The 12,581-nt window shown below is 37.0% G+C and overlaps 1 protein-coding gene across 2 annotated transcripts in view; it reads left to right on the forward strand.

The window, feature by feature from the left end:
* The window catches only part of LOC114939402 (uncharacterized), a 161,818-nt gene that overhangs the window by 57,286 nt on the left and 91,951 nt on the right, over nt 1-12,581 (forward strand). The window contains exon 2 of one of the 2 annotated variants that reach the window (XM_029313698.2): nt 3,118-3,155. The exons of the other annotated variant lie outside the window; for it this stretch is intronic. The gene's annotated coding sequence lies outside the window, so the exon portion shown is untranslated. The remainder of the gene's footprint in view (nt 1-3,117; nt 3,156-12,581) is intronic. 2 annotated transcript variants of the gene reach the window in all.

Genomic DNA, 12,581 nt, shown 5'->3' on the forward strand with positions numbered 1-12,581 from the left:
ATGCACTTTCGCAGTTAGACTAGAGGATCTCTCTTTGGATCCCTTCGGCCGCGGTATAATGCGGTTTACATTCGTGCGAGTTAAGTTAACTCGGGACTCTTTTAGTCGCGCAAAAGCTCGCGTGGGAACGCGCGATGACTCCCCAATGCAAAAGTATCTTTAATTTCTTTCGCGCTGACTTTAATGGCTGTTTTTCTACCCGGTGTAAACTTTCGAGTCCAGGGTGGCAAAAAGGTTTCTGGCTCTCGGTAGAAAAGTTCCATCGCGTTATTTTCCTTGAGCAATTTGTATTCGAGCAAATTTTGTTATTAAGGACTAATATAATATCGAAAGTCAGAGGAGACTCTCTCTCTTTTCGCTTTTATAAAAGCTGCTGAATATTATATAAGCTTTTCCATAAAACGTTTTATTTTACGTTTCGCATAAGGTTACACAAATTTTACGATGCAATTGCCTCTGCGGGAAATAATACCAGAGACCACACTCGCGAACTATATTGTTGTTTCGCTAAGTTGAATCTACAGTATCCTCCATTTATTGGCACAAACAGACGACAGAGCGGAATTTATTAAGCTCGATTTATTCTCTCTCTTTTCGAGATAATGGGCTTGGCTATTCTGAACTAGCGATGGGATTAAGTATCTTACAAGTAGATTCGAATTTATCTGCATAGTTTCGAAATCTCTATGATTGCTTAAAAAAAACAATACTTTCAAGTAGATTCGAAGACGGGATAGGTTCGAACTCTTTATAAATACCTTGAAAAATAAGAGAATTCTTCCAAGTCCTTTCGAACCCAAGTAAGTTCATTCGAATTTTTCATGAGTGGGTATTTATAATAGTAAGGATAGGGTGGACAAGTATCATAGATTTTTATTTTAGAGCTTGAGCTTATTTGTAAAAGATTCGATTTTTTACAAGGGAAATATATTATTATTATTATTATTATTATTATTAAATATTATATATTTTATTATTATTATATATTACTTATAAGTATTTATAAGTATTATTATATATGATTTATATGTATTATTAATATTATTTTTAAAAGCATTATTGAAATCCTAGAAAATGACACTTAATTATTAGATTCGACTTGGATTTTTCTGTTACATATAAACTTGATCCCATCCCTATTCTGAAGCAGTATATAACGACGGTTTTCTCAAATGCCGGATCACAGGGCAAATACATGACGGTGACGATAATCCGTATAGTAAATCTTTTCGCTTGTTTGCCGATCAGCGAATAGTCGCGCGTGCATCGTTTGATCAAACACGCGACTGGATATAATTAATAGGCGCCGACTGTCGTGTTTACGCGAAATTACAGTGATAAATCCGCCGTATTTGCCGTTACGGAAGATATTTACGGCCGTTCGACTCGCGATCGCGCGAAATAAAAATTAGGCGCTTTGATTTACGACCGCGGCACGAATAAATATTATCCGGTACAACGAATGGAAACTGTACGCGCGCGAGAACCTTTTTAGAGAACATTGATTTTTCGACGAATAATTCTTCTCCGTTCGATTTCTTTTCTCCAGTCACGATTGTGCTTCTCGGCAAGAATTAGTTATTTCCTAGACCCTCAATTTGATTGATGTGCTTAATAGATTTTTTTATCGAGAAAAAATGTTGCAAAATATATGATTCAGAGTTTTCGAGATATCGATGTTTCAAAATTTTTATTTTTATAAAAAAACAGGTTATTTTAGAGATTTTTCATGAAATTTTTTAATATCACAAATCTAATTTTGATTTAATTAGAAATGACTTTGGATCAGAATTTTGTCGGAATGGGGAGTATTGGCTATTATATTGGAATTTTTTAAAATCTATATCTCGAAAACTATGGATTGTGTAAACATCTTCTGATAAAAAATCCTATAAAAATGATCAATCAAATTGAGAGAACCTGGAAAAAATATTCTTATCAGTTTTTTTTAATTATTTGCATTAGATTCTCTCTCTCTCTCGCGGTCAAATGTCAAATGTATACATACAGTCTCTTATTATTGAAATATATCCTTATCCTTCTTATTATTATCCTTATTATCGAAAAATATTCTTATCAGCTTTTTTTAATTATTTGCATTAGATTCTCTCTCTTTCTCTCTCTCTCTCTTCTCTCTCTCTCTCTCTCTCTCTCTCGCGGTCAAATGTCAAATGTATACATACAGTCTCTTATTATTGAAATATATCCTATGGATATATTCAGCGAGTAGAGGAATAATAGATATATGTCACGCAGTGATTAGCCGCGAAATTTATCACGAGCAGGGCAGGAGAAATGCAGAATGGGATATAATTTATTCGGGTCATTCGTCGACGTGCGATAATAATTGCGAGCGGTGGAAGGCGACGATCGATCGATCACGCGGATCGCTCGACGTTTACGATTTCGTGATTGAGCACCCGCGGGGTCGCAACACTCGGCCTCTATCGACAAAACGGGAAACGCGCGGTCGCCGACTTTATTCTCTCCCCCATCGCGTCGCGTCGTTTCGCGAATAAACTTTATATATATCCGCGTGCGCGCGCATTCTCGGATTGTTATAAACGGCGAAATTAAATTTTAGTATCGTCGCACACGCGCTCCAATTGAATTCTTGTCCATTCTCGCGTCGTTACTATCGTCCTATATGTCGTTCTAACATTACGTTTATATGCGACGCTCGATTCCAGGGGATATTTGATTTCTGTCATCATTTTTGTGCAGGAGAAAACTCTATGACATTTTTTTAATTTTCTCAAATCTCAAAACATCTCAGGTTTTGCTACTAAAATGGATAAGGTGCGTTTTAAAATTGAAGCTCGCGAACAGGGATGGGATTAAATTTAATATATACACTTAAAAGTCCGAGTTGAATAATGAAGTTTTATTTTCTAGGACTCGAATAATATTTTGTAAATTTTATTTGCAAAGTAATCGAAATTAAAACGCTTATATTTGAAATAGCAAGATTCGAAATAATACTTGTAAGTTCTTTCTATTCTAAAAAAAAATCGAATTTTTTACAAGTAATACTCTAATCGTAAGATCTATTTATTATAATACTTGCTATCTTGATCTAAGTTTGAATATATTTGGAAATACTTCTTTTTTTTTCAGAGAATTCGAACCTATCTCGTCCAAGTTTCTACTTAAAAGTAGGTACTGTTTTTTCTCTAAATAATCATGAAAAATTCAAAACTATGCAAATAAAAGTCAAATCTAGTTGTAAGATGTCTAATTCTATCTATTGTTAGACTCGAGTCATTTGTAATTAACTTCTTTTTGCATGCGATGCCAGAGATTGCAATATTAATCAAGAACGTTATGACTCGCTGGGAGAGCCACGTTTCTCTTGGGGGCAAGATCTTTATTTCGCGGTTAAATTCGCAAAAGCACAAAGCTCTCTCTCTCTCTCCCTCTTGAGCCGCAAGCACGAAGATTTCACTCTCGCAACGAAATTTCGTTCACGACAGCTTTTCGCGAAATTTCCATACGCGACGGTGGAAGCAGATTATTTTCTAGGTCCGGACTCTCGGAATACGAGGGACTAAATCCGTACTTGTACGAATATAATTAAACTACGGGTCTCACGCGTTTAAATATATATCTCACGGCACATACCGAAAGTTGGCAAAAACTTAAATAACGCACACGTGTCCTTTTCGCCTTTAAACATTTTAATACTCAAGATACATATTTATGAAGAAATACGCTCAACTTTGATGAAATTTGATTTAATCATCATTAAGGGTTGACCTTACCTCTTGTAAGAAATGCAAAAAAATTATATTAGACATTGCAATTTTACTACACGTTTTACTAAAAACGATTAGTTGTACGAAAAAAAGTATAATGACCTTTTTTGTAGAGAATTTTATGAGCTATAATTTTGATAATAACTATTTTTCTCGGAAAATTGTTAGTTTTCGAGATAATGGCAAAAAACTAAAATTTACCCCCTTTTACTCCTTATAAAAAAAACGCCCTAGCTGGAATTAAGGGTACTTTTCAGGATTTTATTAGAACGTCGAAATGAAGGTCTCCACAAATATTCAGCTTGTTCCTAATTTTTATGAAGTTTTGCCTTTTTCAAGTCTAATTTTACTGAACTAAACACTGATTGTAAGTATAAATAAGGATTATCTCTTAATGAGTAAATTGAAGATTGACTCTTGTCGGGCAAATTAAATTCACTTTTATTTAAAGGCTCTTAGTTTTAGGATTATTGTAATTTTTAAAGTTAAGACTCAATCGAAGGTTAACGATAAATTAACCATCATTTGAATAGTATCCTTTAATTAACAATAATAATTTTGAGAAATTTTTTTTGATGTGATTTTTGACGCTTTTTGACATAACACGTTGAGTATTTTTTCACAAGAGTACAGTTTCCATAGTCAACTACCTATAGTCAACCTTCGTATCGTCATTCTACTTAGTGTCGAGCTTTGGTTTCCCTCCGGCTCGTGTCGGTAATAATATCCCTCGAATTTCCTCGGAAATTCTACGCCAGGCTCTCTGCCACGTTGGAGTAATCGGCGAGAATTGATACGAACGGCGCTTCAATGTACCACGAAGTAGCTCGTCTCTTCGCCCGTTCCGTTCGCATCGATCATCCGCGATGATTAATTTAACCTGCAAATCGCACGTCTCGACGCGCGCGCGTGGAAGCCGAAGCTGAAACGCGTATCGACAAGCAGCCGCGAGCGACGAGTCGATCGCATAATTTTGGATCTCGGCTTTCGTCACTTCGACGATCTCAAATTGAACGTACGCCATCGATGCCCGAGTGATTCTCTCCTATCCTCGGATGAGCCAATGGTTATGAGCCGTTCATTTACACTCATCTGCGTCCACAAATTCAATATTATTAAGAGAGTTCTGGATCCCCGTTATATGAATCGTTATCTTCAAGAGCAAATTAGATTAGATTTTTCAATAGAATAAAAAATGATTACAAAAATATTTGTTTCATCTTTACAATATCTTCCAATATATCTTTTTTTCATCGTTCTTTTAGTATTCTATATAATTGCGAAAACATTTTGTGGAAAAATGTCGGGGTGTCAATTTCGTGCTCTAATTGCGAAAAATTACAAACGAAAACATGGGTCCCATAGAGAGGAGTCGAATGGCGGCGTAATTAGTAGTGAAAAAGGAGATCCTTTCTCGACACGAGAGGTGGAGAAAACTGGCACGTTTGTTATTTCGGAAAAAAAAGAAAACAGATGGCGTCGGGGAATACCAGAGATGTTATTGGATGGCAAATATCCGCGGCTAGAGAGGGAAGATTTCACCCTGAGTGTAACGCAATATGAAGTCACGCCCGGATGCCTCACGATTGAGCAAGAACCGCAGACGAGTTGTGTATACGAATTGTTTCGAGAGTATATCACGCGTCTCTAACAATATTGAACAAGTAATAAAGAAGAATACGCAATTGCAAAAAATATTGAAATTAAATGGCCAAGGATTATAACAATTGTATGGATATTTTTCACATTTTTTTCATACTTCTTGTTCTTATAATTAGATAGTCCCGTATTCACAGTCCGATCTTATATTTAAAATCGTCTTGGCCGGTATTTACAGTTGGTTCTTATATTTAAGATCGTCTTAAGATCTCGTTTAACCAATTAAGAGATGCTATGCGGCCATTTGATTGGTTGAACGAAGTCTTAAGACGATCTTAAATATAAGAACCAACTGTGAATACCGGCCCTTAAGTCTGGTCGGAGGTTGACTTAAGATCCCGTTCAATCAATCAAATGACTGCGTGGCGTCTTGAGCTCGGACTTGAGACGATCTTAAATATAAGATCGGATTATGAATACGGGTCATAGATATGTATTTTCTTACTAAATTTGATGTAAAAGACATTGATTCAACGTCTTTTTCACTAGTGATTTCTCACTAGGTTATAGGTTATACTGTAATTTTTATATATAAATTTTCTTATAGGTTATATACTGTAATTTTTATATATAAATTTTCTTATAGGTTATACTGTAATTTTTATATATAAAATTTTTTATAGATTATATTGTCGAGTCTATATACATGAAAATAAGAAAATATGATGGGAATATAATTATGAACTCTACTTCCTAAGGCATAAAGAAGGGATTCAATCACGGCCATTTTGATTAGGAACACATAACCAATACCAATTCTCATTTTATCTTTGAATTCATTATCGATTCCCAGCAATAACCAATAATAACCAGTAATAACCTACTTTTCCAGTAATAACCATTAATGAATGTTCCTATATTCAAGATGGCGATAAGTGATTTCCCTCACCTATGACGCTCACATATGTGTTCCCTCCAGTTCTTCTTATATCCATGAATAATAATTATAGAACTAACTATCAAAATACATTTGGTACAAATCCTTTCGGAAGAAATAAGTTCGACTGTATAAAGTATTTAGAGTCGAGATAGATTTTCTTCATTTTTTAATGAGGTTGAATCAAGGTTAACTTTGAATGCATGTAACATTATGTTGTTTCGAATGGCGAATAAAACGATGTCGTTGTTACTTTTTTGCCAATCGAACGAAACCCGCGACTATTTCTATTTGGTTACAAACGAGCTTGGTACTAGTACGAAGATATAAGACAAACAGCTTTCGCGATTCCCCGGGAGCGATTTTCACTGATCGATGTAGGTTTTTCCGATCGCTGCGGATCGGGAACAGGTAGTCGAAGTTGTTTGAAAACCGCTGACGCATCCAAAGAAAAGTTTCCCCTTTTTACCATTCGCGCTTCTTTCTAATTCTACGTTTACGCGCAATTGCTTCAACAATAACTCTACTTTCTCGTGATAAGTGTAAAAGGTTTCTTTTGTAATTTACGTGTCGGCGGAGTTGTGTACGTCGAAAGCGCTAGCCAGCGTCAAACAGAAATGTTGTTCATCGTTTTATATGTAAACGACCCTGCGTGCTCCAATTTCTCGTCTAACAATTTCGACTATTTTTGTTTACTGCGATATCTGACAACATTACAGAACACATATACGATTCGATGTTTACAAAATAACGCTCGGAAGAAAGGTACGGAATATATGCATCTCCACGAAATCAAATACTTTGCTGCACTCGTTTATCGGAGTTAAGCCATTAATTCTTGAAAGCGGTGTAATGCTTCGCTCTTGGCAATTTCTGTTTCACCGCGTTCAGAGGGTCGCGCGAAGTGGCGGTGTAAGAGATGATTCCGCAAATTACAACGGGGGTGGTTATCGCGGGCGCGGCTTAAACGGAGCGTAAATGCCGCGACGGCCGCGGAAACCGCACGAACGTTCAGCACGCGTCGCGAGAGCAACTTCCGACTTTGGATACGTAATGGGGATACTCTCGATATACCTTGATGTGTGTATCGAGGATACTACGAAACAGATGGAGAGACGGGAAAAATTTCTACCACGCTCATTTCGAAACGTAATCGTACACAGAGAGAATTTTTTTCTTATTTACCCTGAAAATCATGGATTACCCTGATAATTATAATTTTATAATTAAGTTATGATTAATATTTGCTACAATAAGATATAAAATATCATTAATATTTAATAATATTTATCACACTGATTACTATTTACCAAAATAAGATATCAAATATGTTCGATTAATTTTACTAAATAAATTAATGTGTTTTTACCAAATTAATATTTAAATTAGTAAAATAAATATTTATTTAAAATTAAATTTAAATTAGCTAAATTAATATTTTTTATTATGGTAAATATATATGCAACTCTTTTTTTAATACCCTGTATATGAGCAAAAAATGAAATTAGGGTAATAAATAATTCAGTGACATCTACTCCATCATAGAGGGAAAAAATTAAGAAGAATACTGCAGCGTGGAAATGTGGAAACTTGGAAAGGCAAAAGTTGAAACGAATTAGGAAAGAGGATCAAACGAGTTGAGATGGTTTAATAATAGAAAATTGCGCGACACACATTTTCCGCTGTAACGCGTCGGCGTTCAGCGAGCGGAATGAAAATCGTTCCATTATTTTATTACATCATTCCATTAGTCCATTACTTAATCTACTAAGCGCAGGAGCTGCGATAACGATGGATTATACATATATCCCCGGAATTGGTAGGAAATGGATGTGTAACAGCACACGCGCCGCTTATTATTTTGCGTTATGCGGATAAATACAGCGAACGATACAGCTACCGTGCTTCCATTTAACGTACGAAAATATTCACTGTTACATCAATGAGAAATCGAATACATATGTACATACATACATATATATTTCATCTATCTATCTATCTATCTAGAATCTAGGCGAAAGAGGGAATCACGCAAAAATGTTATATGTATGTAAGGGGATGTTATTGATCGCGCGTTCTCGTATTTGAAATTTTTTATTTTTAATAACAACAAAGCGAGATCGGAGAATTAATAAGAGAGCGATCAGTTGTAAAGTTGGTATTTCTTCCGCGAAAATATGATGTTAAAATGAGAGTTTAAGCGAGAGAGAATATACAGGTTGTTTTGTTCTTCATTTACGCATCTTCTTTCGAATATTTCGCGATAAAAGTAATTTTTCCTGAATAAAAGTTTTTTTTTATAACGGCATTTTTCTTGCAAACTTCGTCGGATTTAAACATCTCGGGATAAGCGGGTCTGGAAAAAATTAAAATTGAAATTGTACGACGATCATTACTATTCTCGGAGATATATAAGTACCTTTTTCCAAAGAATTCCTCCTTTATTCTCATCGTCGATACGATAGCCTAGTATCCGTCGACAGACGAGACTGAACGTCAACGTCATTGTTCTCGATAACGTCATCATCGATCGATTTTGACGCCACGATGACCCCAGTGGGGTCAGCCGCTTGACTGACATGACGTTTATCGCCTCGTGTAGCTTCGACACGACAAGTCAGCCATTCAGAATTTGTCATCCGGCTCTATATCCTGTGTTTGTGCCTCCTTCTTCCTGTTTGTCAAGTATTATTGACTTGTGCGATCAGGAACTGTTCTTCGGATGAATGAGAATTTTCCCCATTTTTATGTGCGAGAATAATTATCTGAAAAAGTTATTTATTAAATCATTTTAATAAATATTTTTGTAAATATTTAATTAGCAATTGAAAATAATTAATTTGTAGGTATATATGTACGTATAAGATAAAGCTCATATGGTTATTAAAGTATCATTCTTTTTGAAGTTATCACATAAAGTAACTGACTTTATATTATTTATCGCGCTCTCTATTCGGCAAATGTTCACCGTCTGTCAAAATTGCCAAGCCAGGCGCAAAACCACGAGATGTTGCTTGTTGTAACATTCAGCACGTGCGACCCACTTGTCGGCGGTAGATGATGAGGAAGGATCCCCCAGGACCCACGGCACATTCTGGAGACAAATGTGCCTTGCGCAAGCCTGCGAGACGAATTCAGCGGGTTTCTTCCGGGGATCGGATAATCCCCGATTAGACATAAAAGGCGCCTGGAAAAATTGGATTGGAAATCTAAGCTGTATAATTAGAGGGTTAAGTTGTAATAGCAGATCGTCCTTTTTTGTGTAATTTGAATATAGTACTTTTCTGAGTGAAAATTTGAGAGAAAGCGATCGACTTTGAGTCAGTTTTACCATCTCTAATTATTTCAATCGATTAATTAAGGTGATCCTAATGCCCTGTTCCATCGATAAAAACGCGAAATTGGTTTCCACTATGAATTTTTTTTATTGGCTATATGGATTGAAAAATCCTTTTCGCTCCCTCGTTTGTTAATATTAATATTTTAATATTGTGGAAAAGGATTTATTAATCTATATAGTTAATCAAAATATTGGTACTTGAACTCATAAATTTATGAGTTCACTCATATGATCTGTACAATCCATCAAAATATTGACACTCGAATTTATAAATTTGAGTTTACTCATTTTATGAGTTTACTCATAATAGGATCGCATATGATATCACTCATATAAGTGAACTCATAAATTTATGAATTCAACTACTGATATTTTGATTGACTATATAGATTGATCAATTATTTTCTACAATTAATATTAATATTTTAATATTGTGGAAAAGGATTTATCAATCTATATAGTTAATCAAAATATTGATACTTGAACTCATAAAATGAGTTTACTCATATGATCTGTATAATCCATCAAAATATTGATACTCGAACTTATTTTATGAGTTTATTTATTTTATGAGTTCGCCAGTTCACTCATAATATGATCACATATGATATAACTCATATGAGCGATAATATTTGCATTAATATTAACAAACGGGGAAGCGAAAAGAAGTTTTTAATCTGTTAAATTAATCGGCGATGGCTGAAACTGATCCTTTAATGTTTGCACTCGAATGTTTCTACTTGAAAATATGAAGCATTAATTTGACAATATGCAATGATTTTGTCAGTATCTTTAGAAGAATAGAGACTGATGAAAAGCATATTTATACGAGCTTTGGGCGAATCGGAGTGTCGCTAGGAGTCATTAGAGCGCGAAAGCGGGGAAATGTTGCGCGACACTTAGCACGCGCGCCCCATTTTCCCGTAATGGACGACGAGAAAGGGCTCGTAAGACCGAAGGGTTGCCCGACGAAGTAGCGTGTAGCTACATAAAAGCCGACGTGTACCTCGCGACGGAATGCTTAACCGGGAGCCAAGTTCTCTCTTTGGACGTGCGAGAATATGATACGCCATATACTCGAATAGTGTCCCCGGAATAAGCGTAAAGACGTTGATAAGACACGCGGAGACGTAAGCGCGAGGAATATATTTTGAAATATTTTTAAAATCTATATATGCACATGTAAGAGAGAATCATCCTTCGTTTTCCCAATTCTTTCAACGTACTTTATCTGCAATTGCGTCTTAAGATTTTTTCCATATTTCGATATTTCTAAATTTTCTTAATATTAAACAGTCTCGACGTCTTTTGCAAAATTTTAGCTCTGCGAATTCTTGATTCCGCAAATTCCGCTATATGAACGGGCATCCGAGTCTCTCCTCGATTCTTATCGTAATATCTTCATATCGTTCCTCGTCGTATGTCGAGAAGAAAAGAAGGAAGAAAGAGCTCCCTTGCATAACTTAACGCCACTATATATAATTTCATGAGGCGGCGACTTTTTGTGGAATTCCGCAGCTGGATATTCTATAAAAATTGTGCTGTGCCGTATCCCGAAGCATTCTGCCGCGATAATCGTTATCCTTCGTCGAAATACAGGTGTTCCTGTACCCACCGTCTTCTTCCATTCTTCCCCTTTTCTTCTGGCGACTGAGCGAGAGGACAGGAACGAGGACAGAAGAGAATTCTTCGGGGGAAAGTCGAGGAGGTCGTTTAACGACATGCCATACTGTTCGTGCTTGGCATGCGGGCCTTATTATCCCTTGACAGAGGGTTTCCATAGGGCGCGAGCGCTTTTCTTTCCATGAAAATGAATGGAGATGTCCCCGCGAGAGGATAAAGAAGCCGCGCCGGTGCGCAGGATTAGATCGTTCGTTTTTATCGTCTTATCGAATACATCTGGATTCCGGGAACTTCAAGCTGTCCATTTACCTTTCATTTTGATCAAAAAGGATTTGAATGGGGCCTTATTATCGCGTGACAGCTTTTTGAGTAATACACCAAACTTAACTCCTACAATTTTGCAGCTACGCGGATTATTACGGATTATACTATAGGTTACAGAAAAATAAACACGATTCGCAATAAGATTTATTTCGAGTCTCTCACGCCCGAATACTCCTCTACTTTACATAAACTTTATCGAGAGAGACTGTTAATAAAATCAACGGTGCCACGTCTTTGAAACGTTACTTGAAATTCAGAAATTCTCAGAAGGGAACAGGAAAGTGGGAACGCGTTTCTCTCGCATTTGCGGGACGTTAAAAATCAACAACACCCGGGACTCTCGTTTACGGAACGGGAATTAATCGCTTATCCGATTACAGGAAATCCCTCTCGATGAAGATCAGTCTTGAAAATGTCTGCAAAGGGGAAGGATGAACGTAATCACGGTGTAGACCTTAACGAGCGCTTTTACAAGCTGCATCCTGCCCCCAGTGACACCGCCGCCGTACCGTCCCATAAAGTCTTTCTTATCTGAACCAGGGTAGAGGAAAAGGTTAGGCCAGCAGAGAAGGAGGCGGGGAATCCCACTCCTCTTTTCCCCATGGCTGCGCAAGCTGTGGCGACGTCGTCCTCGCACCCTAATTAGATGATAATCGACTGCAATATCATCGTGGCCCGCCACGTCGCGCGACGAGGTCGAAGTGAGGCATCAGCTAGTTTTACAACGTTCTTCGAGCGAGGACGAGAAAGAAATTTCCTTAGGTTAGGTAAGGTTAGGTTAGGTTCCCTAGGTTAGGCGGGGGGTCTTTAATCGCGCGGTAATGAGGCGCGGTAATCCTGAAAGACGTACGCAAGGGGACTCCCATGGAGACGTACAGCAAGGCCATGTCATCTAGTTCTCATGGAGAAAAGCCGCCACGTGGCCGACGTTCGTTATTCTCTCACCATTCTTGCCCGTAACAAGGCCGACTTAACACGGCAACGTCATAAAACGCGGCCCGCC

The sequence above is a fragment of the Nylanderia fulva genome, unplaced genomic scaffold, assembly GCF_048542155.1.
Source record: "Nylanderia fulva isolate GAGA-0341 unplaced genomic scaffold, ASM4854215v1 Scaffold32, whole genome shotgun sequence".
NCBI lineage: Eukaryota > Metazoa > Arthropoda > Insecta > Hymenoptera > Formicidae > Nylanderia > Nylanderia fulva.